The sequence below is a fragment of the Phocoena phocoena genome, chromosome 15 (genome assembly GCF_963924675.1).
Source record: "Phocoena phocoena chromosome 15, mPhoPho1.1, whole genome shotgun sequence".
Taxonomy (NCBI): domain Eukaryota; kingdom Metazoa; phylum Chordata; class Mammalia; order Artiodactyla; family Phocoenidae; genus Phocoena; species Phocoena phocoena.
The window spans coordinates 14,060,960-14,075,320 of NC_089233.1; the positions used below are offsets into that span (position 1 = coordinate 14,060,960).

The 14,361-nt window shown below is 45.3% G+C and overlaps 1 protein-coding gene across 1 annotated transcript in view; it reads right to left on the bottom strand.

Moving 5' to 3' along the window:
* CALN1 (calneuron 1) overlaps positions 1–14,361 on the bottom strand; it is a 458,323-nt gene that overhangs the window by 428,208 nt on the left and 15,754 nt on the right. The window lies entirely within an intron of this gene.

The following is a 14,361-nucleotide window of genomic DNA, read 5'->3' on the forward strand; positions in this document are numbered from 1 at the left end:
AACTCCAGTCCAGACTTGCTTCCCAGGTGTATGGAGCCTCTGGGTGGGCTTGATGTCACCGAGTGGTGACTTCCTCTCTCTCCCCACCCCTGACATCGGGTCAACCTCTACTGTCCTTTACAACTCTGCTTAGGTTAAGGCACCTGGCTGGCTTACGGCACCCCTCATCTGTGCCTACATCTGCTGTCATCCATGGCCTCTATCTCTCTCTCCTCCCAACACTGCACTGAGAAAAGCTCCAGGCAGGGAATCATTCAGATGCATTTGTGTCACCTGGGCCCAGGCAGGGATGACCTGAGAATAAGCAGTGATCGATAAAACACTCATTGAACTAACATTTACTTGATATTGGTTTCTCTTTGGTTTCACATTGAAGTTAAAAAATAATAATAATAAAACAAAGAATCTCCAGAGATGTGAAGTACAGAGAGGTTAACTGGAAGAATCCTGGTGATGGACTGAACGAGCCCTGGACACTGTGGATCGAGTCCTTGCCTGAGAAAGCTGTCCCGTGGGATGGTCTGCACATGGCAGTGGGCAGTGGCCTCTCCCAGCAACGTCCACCCCCATCTTCCATCCCTCACAGCTCGGCCCCTGCACCTCGCATCCTGGAAAAAGGCTCCCTTGCAGCCTCCTGATTCTGACCAGAGGTACATTTCCATGCCTGGGAAGTGTCCTCCTGGAGAAGCCAGCCCATAGGAGATGAGGCTCAGAAAATGGTCTTAGGAAGCATGAAGCCTTGGAGAGGTGTGTGCAAATGTGATCATGGTTGTAAATCTGTACATGTGGTAGGCATTGAGTGTCAGCCCCACCCCAGGTCAAATGGGACAGGCTCAGCCCTATGCCTAACGTGTGTCAGTTAGTAGAATGAATGAATGAGAGACACACAAACTGTCTGTGTGTTTTATACCTTCCACCTTGAGCAGAAATCCCCATCATCTAGGTCAGGGCTGGGCCAGATGGTGTCTGGGTGCTCCTGATTCTATGAGGTTTGAGGCACAGCGTTGGGTCCTCCCCGAAAAGAGGGCTTCTATCTCCTGTGATTGGGCTGGAACCTCCCAAAGATTGGAACCACAGGGATACCCTATAGAGAGAAAGCTTCCCAAAGCCAGAAGCCTTGTCTCACCAAACGGGAGTGTAACACATTCACGCACTAGCACTTGTCTGCAGACTCACCTCCCCCAGCGCTACTTGTCTTCAGGCGCAAACACACTCACACACACACCAGCACTGTCACACACACTCTCCAGACCAGCCTTCGAACACTCACAGCCTGTGTGTGATCTCAACCCCAAATTCAGCCCCTAACCTCGGACACACACACAAGAAGGACTCACCCCACAGCCACACAGCTGCACACGCCACCCCCGTCAACATGAGCACCCATACACACCCTTACACACACACAACTCACATGTTCACACATACTACAGCGCCTGCTTACCCACACGTGCTGCGCACACACCTATACTCTGAGTCTCTAGTTATCATGTTAAGTTAAAAAGGAAAAACAAGCTTCCTGTGTCATTATCCTAGAAATGCAAAAGAAAAGTGACATTTTATTTTCAGATATGCTTTTAGTTGCCATGACAGTCCCAGCACCGCGAAAGCTGTGATTGGTGGCAAATGCAGATTTCTAAAGAGAGTAATTAGCTCCCTATATACACGAACTTCCAAATACACCGAGTGCCCTCCCTTGTCAGTTCCCTCCAGGCAGAGTGGACACCAGGGCAGGAGCAGCCCGCAGTGCTGGTCTGGCTGCCAAGACGGCAGGTGATAGGACCTGCCAGGAGCTCTCAGCAAGGATGTGCCAGACGATGGTCACGGTGGCTTCAGAACCCAATCCCCTTAATTACTTGGAACTTGCTCATAGCTCAACAGGAGCATGGCACTGGGGGTGGCAGCTTCCCATAAGGAACAATTGTTCCTGCCGTTCAGCTGGCCTCTGGTGCCCTTCACTGTGGCATTCGTGATGTGCCAGAGAAACGCGAAGCCAGGGGCTGGCCCCTCAGCCAAAAAGGGAGTGGGCTCCTCCATCCAGAAGCCGTCTCACCAGAATGCTCCTCTCCAGGTCACGACTGGCCTGACACACGATGGCGGAAGCCAAGCTGCCTTCCACAAGCTGGGACTGACCGCCCATGGCCAACTAATGAGCCACCCTAAGTTGGCATCTGGATAGAAGATGGACCTGCATCTCCCCATTTTGCTAGGAGCTTCTCAAAGACTGAGCCATGGCACATGCACCTCCCAAGTCGCCAATGGCCTACAGTAAGTACCTACAGGAATTACTCTTTGTCCCCGAATTAACTGGTTACCTCATGTCCTGATGAGATTCCTAAGGGCAATTAATTTCCAGAATTTCTCCTCTGAGTCTGTCTGACAGTTGTCTTTATTGTCATCATCTGAAAGATTGGCCAGGAGCTGGTTTTTGAGCCCAAGTCTTGAAGTTAGAGCTTTGGACTAATTCCTGGACCCATATGTGTGTTCTTTTCAGCTTTTCATTTCAGCAAATGACCCACCCACTTCCTTTAGCACCTAAAATGTTCCCTGAGCACCGGCCAACCAGTGTGAGTCACTCTAGGCTACCCAAAATGTGATGCTACCTTGGTTCTGCCCTCAAGGTACTCCATTGGCCCTGTCACTTTTACCAACCCATAATATGCAGGGATTGGGGTAGTGACGGACGCGGTTAAGAACGTGGCTAATTGAATCAGACCATGCAGTGCAAAGTGGTTCTGCCACTTATGGGCTGTGTGATCTAAACTCTGTGTGCTTCAGTTCCCTCACCTGCAAAACGGGCCTAATAATAGCACCTACTATGTACGTGTAATATAAAGTGTTTGGCACAGAGTAAGTACCACGTGCACTAGCTATCGTTATTCATAAATTTATTTATTTATTTTATTTCTTTTTGGCTGCATTGAGTCTTTGTTGCTACGCACAGGCTTTCTCTAGTTGTGGTGAGGGGAGGCTACTCTTTGCTGCAGTGTGCGGGCTTCTCATTGCAGTACCTTCTCTTGTTGCGGAGCACGGGCTCTAGGCACGTGGGCTTTAGTATTTGTGGCACACGGGCTCCGTAGTTGTGGTTTGCGGGCTCTAGAGTGCAGGCTCAGTAGTTGTGGTTCACGGGCTTAGTTGCTCTGCGGCATGTGGGATCTTCCCAGACCAGAGATCGAACCTGTGCCCCTTGCATTGCCAGGCGGATTCTTAACCACTGCGCCACCAGCGAAGCCCCTAGCTATCGTTATTCATTCCTGCCTTTTGCACCTAACAGGCAGTGGCTGAGCACTCACTCTGCTCAGATGGTGCTGGGATGACCCCAGAGTGAAATGCGGGGAGGGGCAGAAGTGAATCCACCATAGATACAGCCCCACAGAGCTCAGAATGAAGCTGCAGACACAGACACAAATACACAGACCAAAGGAGGCCGCTCCTGCTCTTTCAGTTTGAAGAGTCAGTTTGTCACACCATTGTAAAGCAATTATATTCCAATCAAAATAAATAAATAAATAAATAAATAAAATAAAATAAAATAAATAAAATAAAAAAAGAGTCAATTTGTCCCTGAGGGTATTTTGGGAGGGGGAGGTTTTGATTCTCCTCTTCAGCGTCACCAAATATGTTCTTAAATGGATCCCACGACTGCCTCTGAGGAAGGGGGGCATATGGATACAGTCTGGGAGAACTGGTCAACCTCGGCATTCCAGCATCTGCGGCTCTGAGCATCCAGTTGGGTGCATGGGTCACAGGCAAACTCAGTCCTTCACAGATTTCAGTCCCTTTTGGCGTATCTAAAATTACAGTCACTGTGGGAGCAGGGGATGGATGAAAACCTAATGTTTATGAACAGAGTGTATGAGCCTGCATTGTTTATTGGCATGAATAATTCATAAATACGGGGTAGATGGTTCTATTTAGTTTCTGGAAAACCTAAGAAACAGTGCTTCCCAAGCTGATACTCTAAGACCTAGTTCTAACGTTCACCAGGATATGCCCTGTCCACTCTGATCACACTGGGCATCAGGTTAGAGGCTCTTGTGTCTTGTGTCCCCTGAAACATTTGACGGCTCTTGACAGCCACGTTATAATAATTGTATCCTCTGTACTGCTTGACAAGGGTTTTGCATGTGAGTTTTTTCTCTCAAAACCCTCCACACATGTCATCAGATTCGATCCACAAATAAAATTTATTTTTGTTACCACTGAATATAATCCTGTTTTTTTGTTCATCACTTTTTAAAAACTTGTTATTGGGGTTGTTTTTAGCATCTTTCAAGTATATAATACATTATTATTACCTAATGCTGATTATTATTACCTAATTATTATTACCTAATGCTAATACATTATTATTACGTAATGCTGTACATTAGGTCTCCAGAAGTTATTTACCTTATAACTGAAAGTTTATACCCTGTGGTCAACATCTTCCCTTTGCCCCCACCCCTCAGCCCCTGCTAACTACCATTCTACTCTGTTACCACGAGTTCAACTTCTTTTTTTTTAGATTCCATATGTAAATGAGGTCATGCAGTATTTGTTATTCTGGATTTGTCTTATTTCACTGAGCATAATGTCTTCCACGTTCATCCATGTTGTTGCAAATAACAGTATTTCCTTCTTTTATATGGTCAATCGATATTCCATTGTATGTATACACCACATTTTCTTTATCTGCTCATCTGTTGATGCACACAGGTTGTTTCCGTATCTTGGTTACTGTGTATAATGCTGCAATGAACACGAGAGTGAAGCTATTTCTTTAAGGTAATGATTTATTTCCTTTGGCTATGTACCCAGAAGTGAGATTGCTGGATCTTATAGTAGTTCTATTTTAATTTTTTGAGAAACCTCCATACTGTTTTCCACAGTTGTACCAATTTACGTTCTCACCAACAGTGCCCAAGGGTTTCCGTTAATCTAATTCTGTTTGAAGGTACCTTCTGGACAAAGTGTTGAGTGGAGTCGGTCATGCCACGTGGGATTTAGCGAGGAACTTGCTGAGAGCAGGAAGCCGGAGGCATAGTGTAGTGAGGTCCAGCCAGCCCCCAAGCTAAGTCCTGCCTTCGCTGGAACACGCGAGCACTGGAGCTCCTTCTACAGAGGAGACGTGCTCAGAGTGACGATGAACAAAAAGGTCTGACCACTGTGCTGGTGTTTACTGACTCTGAGACACTGTCATCCTGGGAGGTAATTGCTCACCAGTCTCTTAAGCATTTTAATACTAAGGAGTATTCAAAACACAAATAAAAGATTAAAAATAACCTGCTGGTCTAGCACATAGGAAATGTTCACTGAGTTCTTGAAAAATGCAAAAGCACACGTTAACTGCTCCCTTCAATGTGACATAAAAATGAAATGTCATTTTCTCCCTGTTTTGTCCAAAACCAGCTTGATATCATGAAAATAAAATGTATACCCAGGTGAAGCCAAGATTCTAAGCCCAAGTCAGAAAACTAGAACTAGTCCCTCAAAAGCACCTGCAACACAATTCTGTGAGTGCTACATCTCAGGAGCCCTAATGTCACTTCACGTACTGAGCCACATGAGCAAAACATCCTAAACCCTATTTCCTCAAAATGAAAACCAAGAACTGTAAAAAGATCAGAGCAATTAAAGTTGAAAACCACAATAAAACAGGAAACAATGGACATTTCCTTAACATAAACACACACATCCACATCAGTTCAAAAGGCAGCATCCATGGGACTTCCTTGTTGACGCAGTGGTTAAGAATCCACCTGCCAATGCAGGGGACACGGGTTCGAGCCCTGGTCCAGGAAGATGCCACATGCCGCGGAGCAACTAAGCCCGTGTGCCACAACTACTGAGCCTGTGCTCTAGAGCCCGCGAGCCACAACTACTGAAGCCCGCGCCTAGAGCCCGTGCTCCGCAACAAGAGAAGCCACCGCAATGAGAAGCCCTTGCACCGCAAGAAAGAGTAGCCCCCGCTCGCCGCAACTAGAGAAAGCCTGCGTGCAGCAACGAAGACCCAACGCAGCCAAGAATAAATAAATTTTTTACAAAAAGGCAGCATCCAGTCTCTTACTTATGAAGAAACACCAGAGACTTAATTGTTAAAATCAGGAAAAAGTCACTGTCACGATGACCATTCACTGCCCTGTTCACTGCCTTCTCTACTAGAAACTCTGTATTGTAGGCATTAACCAACATGATTAGACAAGCAATTAGAGACATAAGATTGCAAAGCAAGAAACAAAACAAAATGAAACTCTCCCTGAAGATATGACCATCTATCTGGAAAACCCAAAAGAATTCATGAAAAATCTATTACAAATAACGTACTGGCACCAGAATAGACACATAGATCAAAGGAACAGAATACAGAGCCCAGAAATGAACCCACATTTATATGGGCAATTAATCTACAAAAAGGAGGCAAGAATATATACAACCAGGAAAAGAAGGCCTCTTCAAAAACTGGTGCTGGGAAAACTGGACATCTACATGCAAATGAATCAAACTGGACTACTCTTTCACACCAGGCACAAAAATAAATTCAAAATGGATTAAAGACTTAAATGTATGACCTGAAACCATGAAACTTCTAGAAGAAAACATAGGCAGTAATCCCATTAACATTGGTCTTACTAATTTCTTTTTTGGATATGTCTCTTCAGACAGGGAAACAAAAGCAAAACCAAACCAATGGGACCACTTCAAATTAAAAAGCTTTTGCAGGGGAATTCCCTGGTGGTCCAGTGGTTAGGACTCCACGCTTTCACTGCCGAGGGCCCGGATTCAAGCCCTGGTTGGGGAACAAAGACCCCACAAGCCACGCAGCATGGCCAAAAAAAGAAAATAAAAAATAAATTAAAAAAATTTTAAAATAAAAAGCTTTTGCGCACTGAAGGAAACTATCAACACAATGAATAGGCCACCTACTGGATGGGAGAACGATATTTGCAAATGATATATCTGATAAGGGATTAATGTCCAAAATATACAAAGAACTCATACAACTCAACATCAAAAAAAACCACACACACACACAAACAACTCAACTTTAAAATGGGCAAAAGATCTGAATGACATGTTTCCAAAGAAGACATACAGATGGCCAACAGGCACATGAAAAGATGCTCAACATCACTGATCATCAGAGAAATGCAAATCAAAACCACAATGAGCTACCACCTCACACCTGTTGGCTATTATCAAAAAGGCAACAAATAACAGTTGCTGGTGAGGATGTGGGAACCCTCGTGCACCGTTGGTGGGAATGTAAATCGGTGCAGCCACTATGGAGAACAGTACGGAGATTCCTCAAAAAATAAAAAATAGAACTACCATATGATCCAGCAATTCTGCTCCAGGGTATTTATGCAAAGAAAACAAAAACACTAATGCAAAAAGATATATGCACCTCTGTACTCATTGCAGCATTTTTTACAATAGCCAAGATATGGAAGCAACCTAAGTGCCCATCAATAGGTGAATGGATAAAGAAGAGGTAGTGTATACATACAATGGATTATTACTCAGCCGTAAAAAAGAATGAAATCTTGCCATTTGTGGTAACATGGATGGACCTAAAGGGTATTATGCTAAGTGAAATAAGTCAGACAAAGACAAGTGTATGATTTCACTTATAAGTGGAATCTAAAAAAAAAAAAACAAATGAACAAACATAACAAAACAGAAACAATCATAGATACAGAGAACAAACAGGTAGTTGCCTGAGGGGAGAGGGGTGAGGGAATGAAAGAAGTAGGTGAGGGATATTAAGGGGTATAAGCTTCCAGTTGCAAAATAAATGAGTTACACATATTAAATGGACATTGTGGGGAATATAGTCAATAACTATGTAATATCTTTATATGGTGACAGATGACACCTAGAGTTATCATGGTGATCATTTTAAAATGTATAGAAATATCGAATCACTATCTTGTGTAACAAAACTAAAATACTGTTGTAGATCAACTATACTTCAAAAACAAAAGCAAACAAACTCATAGAAAGAGAGATCAGATTTTTGGTTACCAGAGGCAGGGATTGCGGGGGAGTGGGAATTAGATGAAGGCAGTCAAAAGGTACAAATTCCAGTTGTAAGATAAATAAGTACTAGGGAGGTAATGTACAATGTGATAAATATAATGAACACTGTTGTATGTTACATATGAAGCTTATTAAGAGAGTAAATCCTAACAGTTCTCATCACAGGGGAAAATGTTCTATTTCTTTAATTTTGTATCTGTACGAGATGATGGATGTTCACTAAACTTGTGATAATCTTTCATGATGTATGTAAGTCAAATCATTATGCTGTGCGGCTTATACAGGGCGGTATGTCAATTATACGTCAATAAAACCGGAAGAAAAAATTTTTTAAGAAAAATTAAAACCAATTACAAAGTACAACAGAATTTAGTAAACTTGGGGGGCATAAAATTAACACACAGAACTTATTAGACTTCGTATATAGATACAATACTGAGGTAGAAGAAACAATACATTGAGCAGAACCTATTTACAATGGCAAAAATAATTAAATAAATTAGAATGTTTACATATTTTTCAATTATATCAAAAGGAGAAGTAAAGCAATTCCTAAAAACAGGAAATAAACGAAAACATGCAAACACAACTGTATTTCAGGTTAATGGCTTAACTGCGGAGGGAAGAAGTTTTTCAAATTACTTTAACCCATAATATTTTGACTCTAAATTCCAAGTGAGGGCTTCCCTGGTGGCGCAGTGGTTGACAGTCCGCCTGCCGATGCAGGGGACACGGGTTCGTGCCCCGGTCCGGGAAGATCCCACATGCCGCGGAGCGGCTGGGCCCGTGAGCCATGGCTGCGGAGCCTGCGCGTCCGGAGACTGTGCTCCACAATGGGAGAGGCCACAGCAGTGAGAGGCCCGCGTACCGCAAAAAAAGAAAATGAATAAATAAATAAATTCAAAGTGAGACAGATCCTAAGGACAAAACAAACAAACAAACAAAACCCAGGGAAAGTATATATAAGTTAACGTCCTTAGGAATCAAGATTTTGTGTTTTAGAGAAAAGAAACATAAATATAAAATTTTTAAGTGACATAGGGACTTCCCTGGTGGTCCAGTGGCTTAGACTCTGTGCTCCCAATGCAAGGGGCCCGGGTTCGATCCCTGGTCAGGGAACTAGATCCCACATGCCGCAACTAAGAGTTCGCATGCCGCAACAAAAGATCCCACAAGCCGCAAAGAAGATTCCGCGTGCTGCAACTAAGACCCGGCGCAACTAAATAAATAAAAAAATAAATATTTTAAAAAATAATAATAAATAAAGTGAAATTAAAAGCCTGAAATCTAATTTGAATAAGAATATTAGTATGAATTCAGGATTAATTTTTCTCTTTCAAGATAATGTGTGTCCCAGTTTTGCCTCTGTGAAGGCTTCAAAGTAATAAAACTCAGTAGCAACAGCATCACTAGCATTCAAACTGTGATCTCTAAATACCATTTCTAGCTGTAAGTAATCAGCTCCAAGGGAGGAAATGTAAAAGTCAGACTGGGACTTCTTATCAGGCCTGAATGCAAGTAGGCTCCCAGTGATGTCAAGTGACAGAGGAACAAATTTGAAGAAATGTCCAACGGCCAGATATGGGGAAATTCGTTAATCTGAAAATTGATATGAATGTTAACTGCTAAGGCAACAACTAATTATTATTTTTAAAAATGACAAATGAGGGCTTCCCTGGTGGCGCAGTGGTTGAGAGTCCACCTGCCGATGCGGGGGACACGGGTTCGTGCCCCGGTCCGGGAAGATCCCACATGCCGTGGAGAGGCTGGGCCCGTGAGCCGTGGCTGCTGAGCCTGCGCGTCCGGAGCCTGCACTCCACAACGGGAGAGGCCACAACAGTGAGAGGCCCTGTGTACCGTAAAAAAAAAAAAAAAATGACAAATGAAAGAACTGAGCAATTACTCTGCCTTTTCTATACAGACTGCATTATAAGGTAACCAAACATTTGATCAGACAAAGTCCTTCTTTAGCGAGGAATCATGACTAATAAATTAAGATGGAATGATAGAATGAGAACATACCATTTTACCACCTCAAATGAAATAATAGCTCTAGGTAATGATCATCAATGGCTACTAAAATCATTAGGTGTAAGGTTGATAGCGAACTTGATGACGGATGAATCAGGCTGACGGAACCACAACCTTAATTAGCATCAACAAAGTGGGACTACCAGACACAAAGTGCCTTCTGATGTGAGGCAAGAGGAAGCACGTGGCATGACTTAAAAGAGTTCTTTATATAAAGACTAGAGTCTGAATCTAATCAAACCCTCAGTTATAAATATAAGGTCACAAGAGCAGAGAGAAGTATGGTAAACAACACGTGAGAAGAGAGCAAGCCAAAAGCAGAATGTGGGAAATTTACAGGGAAATTACACCATTTCTAACAACAAATTAATGGTATAGAAAGAAAAGGAGGGCAACTACTATGGATTAAAAAATACCTGAGAGAACTATCAACCAGCTGTGATGTGCGGACCCTATGAATAAACTACATAATTGAGGCAACAGGGAATATAGAACACGGAGATGATACTGAAGAATTATTGTTAATTGTGTTGGGAGTGACAGTAGTATTTTAGTTGTAGTAAATAAAAGGCATCTTTATCTGTTAGAGAAGTATTTACATGTGAAATTACATGTTAGAAGAAGAAAAGTAAAAGAAGATTGAAAGAACATCAGCAATTACTGAAGTATGTGTTTGGATACATTAGTTTCATTACACGTGTCTGTCTTACTTTTGTGTATATTTGAAAATTTCCATAGTAAGAAGTTTTTTAAACGGTTGGAAACAGAGCTTGGTGAATCTGGATCTTGGCACGGTATCTTGTGTATTAAGGGCAACGAAACATACTCTGGACACATAAGGGCAATTTGGCATTCAAGTGGGGCTGACACTTAACAGCATTTTCTAACATGAGCAGTTATGGAGATGGGGAAGCCAGGTTAGAAACCAGGGCACAAGACAGGGGTCTCTTCATAGCTTTCCTGGGCTGAGTAAGATGGCATCAGAGGGTTTCTGCCATCCTTGCTATGATCACTGCTAGGCCTGTCCCTACAGGTATGCTCAGAGCTCGGCATCGGTAGACACCTAGTAAATGTTTGTTGAATGAATGTCAGATGTTATCAAGTCAACCATCTACAGGCTGTGCTGTGATGCATTTTAAACAATTCACCCCTGCTCACAGTTATCCCTCTCACTCTAACCTATGACGATGACTCTAATTTGCACAATCATAGACGCTCCTTCGGTCGCTGGCGTTGTCATAGCGATTGTTCTCAAATGTGGGATCTCTACACAGTGAAGGGTCCTAACTGGTTATAAGGTAAATGGCCAGTAAGTTGTTACTAATAATAGTAAAACAATTAAGAGAAGTATGTTGTTAGTCTTACTTCCTAGTACGAGGATATTAACATAACCAGAGAGTCTCGCGTGGAATGGCACAAAACAGGGGGGACATCTACTCCCCCTTCAAAGGCCCTGGGAGGCTCTCACTCCTACGCAGGGTCCAAGCACAACAGGCAGAACGTCCCCTTCTCCCAGGCCAGCAGACCCAGTGGGACTTGGTGTTCAGCGATTCCACCAGCCCCAGCCCTTCGGGCCGAGTCACTCGGCTGGGACCCCATGCTGCCCCCCACCTTAATCTCACCCAGGCCCTTGATGACTTGGCACCGCATCCAGCCTCTGACACAAGGACATGGGACCTGAAGGGTCTCGGAGTCAGATGGAGCCCTGCTTGCCGTGTGGGCACAGACCCAGGCTCAGGTTTCCCTTTAGGCAGGCCCCCTTTGTCCTGACCCCCTCATCATCAACACCAACTGACACCATCTATCATCAGTTCCAAGACTGATTATTTCATGGTTTAAAAGCTCTGAAATCAAGGTGCCTTTTACAATCACTGGCATCTTAAACTGGACAAAACAGCTAGTAACAGTTACACAAGTTGAGTGCTTGCTCAAGTATGCCAGGTATACTTCGAGGAGCTTTTCATGAATTTATTCATTTAGCCTGCATGAGAACCCGATGAGGCAGGTGCTAAGATTAATACTGTCCCCATTTCAGAGATGAAGAAACTGAGGTCCAGAGGTGGTGAGTGGCAGAAGGGCAAGCTGTGCTCCCAAACACCACTCCTCACCTGAGCTCCCACTCCCAGCCCTCGGGGGGCCCAGAGCATCCCGGCAGGGTCCTTCTGACCACCAGCAGCTTCTCTATTTCTTTTTCTTTTTTTCTGGCCGTACCTGGTGTGGCTTGCGGGATCTTAGTTCCCCAACCAGGGACTGGACACGGGGCCCTGCAGTGAAAGCACCGAGTCCTAACCACTGGACCAGCAGGGAATTCCCAGCTTCTCTCTTTACCTAGTGTTCTGTACAAATGTTGTCACTTCCTACATGTGCCGTCGGCAAACACAGCACACACCGCCTCTCAAGCATGCCAAGAACTTTGGGGGTGCTACCTTTGCGTTCGGGCGCTCAGCCTTCTGTCGTGAACTCTGGTGTGGGCCCTGGTCCCCTGTCTCCTCCACCCTGTTCCCCTCACTAGGATGAGGCCCTGCCCCCAGGGTACCCAGGCTCCCAGCTGGAATCGGGCTGCAGGGAAGCTTCATTGTCCTCGGATAGTGAAAGGTACTCAGATGAGTCCCAGATACGGGCTCAGAGTGCTGCCTGCCTCCTGGACCCCACCTGGCACAGCTGGGCCCCAGCTGTCATCTGCAGCGTAGCTGAGCCTGCCACGCCCTTTGGTTCCAGTGCCCCTCCCCCAGGGCCAGACATTGGATGAGGCGACCCCCAGCCCCTGTCCCCCCACCCTGCCCCACTGAACCTGCTTCAGTAAAATCAGACTGGAACATCATACCCACCCCACATTCCAAATGAAACCCCAGGCCTTGGTCCAAGTCCTTTGTCCCCAGCCCCAAGACGGGTTTCCAGAGCCAGTCAACCATAGGAGCGAGGAATCCCCAGCGCCCCCAGCTCTCCCTGGAGGATACCTCTCCCCACCCCGCGAAAAGAAGCTTCCAGATCATGGAGGCTACAGCCCAGGCCTGGCTTTCCCTGTAGGACCACAGTCATCCACCCACCTCCTGGCCACAGCTGGCCCTGCTGCTGCCGGCTTCCTGAGAATGTTCCCTGCAGGCCATGCAGGCTGCACGTGGACCCCAGCTAGAGCAGAGCAGTCTCACCTTCAGACATGGGGGCCGCCTCATGCATGGGCAGGTGTCAGTATCTGCTTTTTCACTGCTGGGCATCCTGGCAGAGGTTACAGAGGCGGAATCCTCTAAACACACATACACGCGCGCACGCGCGCGCGCACACACACACACACACACACACACACACGCTCCCCCTTCCTTCTGCTTCCAGGACGTCTCTGCTGTGTCTAAGGCTTTCCGCTTTTCAGAGTCCCCTGTTAAAATTAAAATACTTCTGAGAGCAATGAAGCTTTGGCAACTAATAACTTACTTATCAGCTAATATATCTTCTCATCGCTCTCACCAGGTGGGGAGCAGTGGGGTAGGAGGTTGATTCATAGGCCGGAATCAGACTGTGGGAGGATCTGAGACCAGGGAGTTCAGCTGGAGGCCCCGGACAGCTCGTGTCGGGATTGGGGCTGGATCAGCCATTTTGTGTGTCCCCCCCAGGGCTGGGTCCTTAACAAGGGCTTAAAGTTATGTGCTAAAATCCAACACGCAACCAGGGAAAGGGACCAATCCAGTCACAGCTCACAGCTGGGGAGACTAAAACTCAGAGAGGTCAATCCACTTCCAAAGGTTACACAGCTTCTCTCACAGGCCAGAGGGCTGTGATGCAAGCCCAAGGGCTCTTGCGTTGGGTGGTAGAAAGACACTCACACCACCCTCCCAGAACCCCCCACTGCTCTCACCTTCACCCCAATATGGGAGCACAGAACTTTCCAGAGATGTGACAGAAGAGCAGAGTTTGGAAATGTCCAATGTAAACTGCCAGCACGCGGCCCAGGGGACATCCGCTGCCTGCCCCCAGCCTTCTCAGCCGCTGAGTCTTCCACGAGCATCTCTTTCCATTTCTGTGACATGCCTGGATGGCCTGAGACTCCATTAGTCATTTAATTTCCCTTTCCCGTGACTCTTGCCTCCAAATGTATATCCTGAATTCCAAGTATGCTATAGACTGAACTGTGTCCCCCTCAATGTCATACACTGCAGCCCTAACCTTCAACATGACTGTATATGAGACAGGGCCTTTAACGAAGTAATGAAGGTTAAATGAGGTCAAAAGTGTAAGGGCCTAATCCCATAGGACTGTGGCTTTAAAAGAAGAGGAAATGATCTCTCTCTTTCTCTCACTCTGTCTCTCTCTTTC